At 47.4% G+C, this 580-nt stretch overlaps 1 pseudogene; it reads right to left on the minus strand.

Annotated features, from left to right (window-relative positions):
• LOC133076446 (dynein light chain 1, cytoplasmic-like) lies at positions 1-293 on the minus strand (annotated as a pseudogene).
• Between the last annotated feature and the right edge of the window lie 287 nt (positions 294-580).

A 580-nucleotide genomic window follows, 5' to 3' on the forward strand; every position in this document is an offset into this window, starting at 1 on the left:
TTAACCAGATTTGAACAGGAGAATGGCCCTTGGCCCAGGTAGAAGTAGATGAAGTCTTTGGTTTCATGTGTCACATAACTACCGAAGTTCCTCCCCACGATGCAGTGCCAGGTGGGGTTGTACTTCTTGTCAAACTCCTTCTTGATATGGGCCGCAATGTCCTTCTCTATATTATATTTCTCCAGTGCCTGAGTAGCACACTCCACCAAGTCCTGTTGCATCTCCTCTGACATATTGGCATTTTTGATCATGGTCTTTCGTTCACACATGGTTACCAAAGAGCCGGGGCTGGCCGACTGCAATGGTCTCCTGGGGGAGGGGCTGGCGAGGCTCAGACCCGTTGGGAGCAGCCAGACGGGGTATTTTAAACAACAAATATTTATTTCTCACTGTTCTGGAGGCTGGAAAGTCCAAGATCAAGATGCCAGCAGGCGTGATGTCTGGTGAGAACTCACTTCTGGTTCATAAAGTCTTCTTCTGAAAAATATTTATCTGAAGGTCTGTTCTGCCAGTTTTTCTCAGAGCACAGAGTGCCTCATTCCTATCTCTACCCCAAACTCCTTTCAGAGTGTGTTGAAGG

The sequence above is a fragment of the Eubalaena glacialis genome, chromosome 16 (genome assembly GCF_028564815.1).
Source record: "Eubalaena glacialis isolate mEubGla1 chromosome 16, mEubGla1.1.hap2.+ XY, whole genome shotgun sequence".
Classification (NCBI taxonomy): Eukaryota; Metazoa; Chordata; class Mammalia; order Artiodactyla; family Balaenidae; genus Eubalaena; species Eubalaena glacialis.